Source organism: Rutidosis leptorrhynchoides, chromosome 3 (assembly GCF_046630445.1).
Source record: "Rutidosis leptorrhynchoides isolate AG116_Rl617_1_P2 chromosome 3, CSIRO_AGI_Rlap_v1, whole genome shotgun sequence".
In the NCBI taxonomy this organism is placed as follows: Eukaryota; Viridiplantae; Streptophyta; class Magnoliopsida; order Asterales; family Asteraceae; genus Rutidosis; species Rutidosis leptorrhynchoides.
Genome location: NC_092335.1, coordinates 297088248 through 297090707, shown reverse-complemented (window position 1 = coordinate 297090707; position 2460 = coordinate 297088248).

Sequence of the window (2460 nt, the reverse complement as noted above, 5' to 3'; positions counted from 1 at the left end):
CGCGGTGTTACTACGACGGCGTAAATCCGGTTTTACGGTGTTTTTCGTGTTTCCAGGTTTTAAATCATTAAGTTAGCATATCATATAGATATAGAACATGTGTTTAGTTGATTTTAAAAGTCAAGTTAGAAGGATTAACTTTTGTTTGCGAACAAGTTTAGAATTAACTAAACTATGTTCTAGTGATTACAAGTTTAAACCTTCGAATAAGATAGCTTTATATGTATGAATCGAATGATGTTATGAACATCATTACAACCTTAAGTTCCTTGGATAAACCTACTGGAAAATAGAAAAATGGATCTAGCTTCAATGGATCCTTGGATGGCTCGAAGTTCTTGAAGCAGAATCATGACACGAAAGCAAGTTCAAGTAAGATCATCACTTGAAATAAGATTGTTATAGTTATAGAAATTGAACCAAAGTTTGAATATGATTATTACCTTATATTAGAATGATAACCTACTATAAGAAACAAAGATTTCTTGAGGTTGGATGATCACCTTACAAGATTGGAAGTGAGCTAGCAAACTTGAAAGTATTCTTGATTTTATGAAACTAGAACTTTTGGAATTTATGAAGAACACTTAGAACTTGAAGATAGAACTTGAGAGAGATCAATTAGATGAAGAAAATTGAAGAATGAAAGTATTTGTAGGTGTTTTTGGTCGTTGGTGTATGGATTAGATATAAAGGATATGTAATTTTGTTTTCATGTAAATAAGTCATGAATGATTACTCATATTTTTGTAATTTTATGAGATATTTCATGCTAGTTGCCAAATGATGGTTCCCACATGTGTTAGGTGACTCACATGGGCTGCTAAGAGCTGATCATTGGAGTGTATATACCAATAGTACATACATCTAAAAGCTGTGTATTGTACGAGTACGAATACGGGTGCATACGAGTAGAATTGTTGATGAAACTGAACGAGGATGTAATTGTAAGCATTTTTGTTAAGTAGAAGTATTTTGATAAGTGTATTGAAGTCTTTCAAAAGTGTATAAATACATATTAAAACACTACATGTATATACATTTTAACTGAGTCGTTAAGTCATCGTTAGTCGTTACATGTAAGTGTTGTTTTGAAACCTTTAGGTTAACGATCTTGTTAAATGTTGTTAACCCAATGTTTATAATATCAAATGAGATTTTAGATTATTATATTATCATGATATTATCATGTATGAATATCTCTTAATATGATATATATACATTAAATGTCTTTACAACGATAATCGTTACATATATGTCACGTTTAAAAATCATTAAGTTAGTAGTCTTGTTTTTACATATGTAGTTCATTGTTAATATACTTAATGATATGTTTACTTATCATAGTATCATGTTAACTATATATATATCCATATATATGTCATCATATAGTTTTTACAAGGTTTAACGTTCGTGAATCACCGGTCAACTTGGGTGGTCAATTGTCTATATGAAACATATTTCAATTAATCAAGTCTTAACAAGTTTGATTTCTTAACATGTTGGAAACATTTAATCATGTAAATATCAATCTCAATTAATATATATAAACATGGAAAAGTTCGGGTCACTACAGTACCTACCCGTTAAATAAATTTCGTCCCGAAATTTTAAGCTGTTGAAGGTGTTGACGAATCTTCTGGAAATAGATGCGGGTATTTCTTCTTCATCTGATCTTCATGCTCCCAGGTGAACTCGGGTCCTCTACGAGCATTCCATCGAACCTTAACAATTGGTATCTTGTTTTGCTTAAGTCTTTTAACCTCACGATCCATTATTTCGACGGGTTCTTCGATGAATTGAAGTTTTTCGTTGATTTGGATTTCATCTAATGGAATAGTGAGATCTTCTTTAGCAAAACATTTCTTCAAATTCGAGACGTGGAAAGTGTTATTTACAGCCGCGAGTTGTTGAGGTAACTCTAGTCGGTAAGCTACTGGTCCGACACGATCAATAATCTTGAATGGTCCAATATACCTTGGATTTAATTTCCCTCGTTTACCAAATCGAACAACGCCTTTCCAAGGTGCAACTTTAAGCATGACCATCTCTCTAATTTCAAATTCTATATCTTTTCTTTTAATGTCAGCGTAGCTCTTTTGTCGACTTTGGGCGGTTTTCAACCGTTGTTGAATTTGGATGATCTTCTCGGTAGTTTCTTGTATAATCTCCAGACCCGTAATCTGTCTATCCCCTACTTCACTCCAACAAATCAGAGACCTGCACTTTCTACCATAAAGTGCTTCAAACGGTGCCATCTCAATGCTTGAATGGTAGCTGTTGTTGTAGGAAAATTCTGCTAACGGTAGATGTCAATCCCAACTGTTTCCGAAATCAATAACACATGCTCGTAGCATGTCTTCAAGCGTTTGTATCGTTCTTTCGCTCTGCCCATCAGTTTGTGGATGATAGGCAGTACTCATGTCTAGACGAGTTCCTAATGCTTGCTGTAATGTCTGC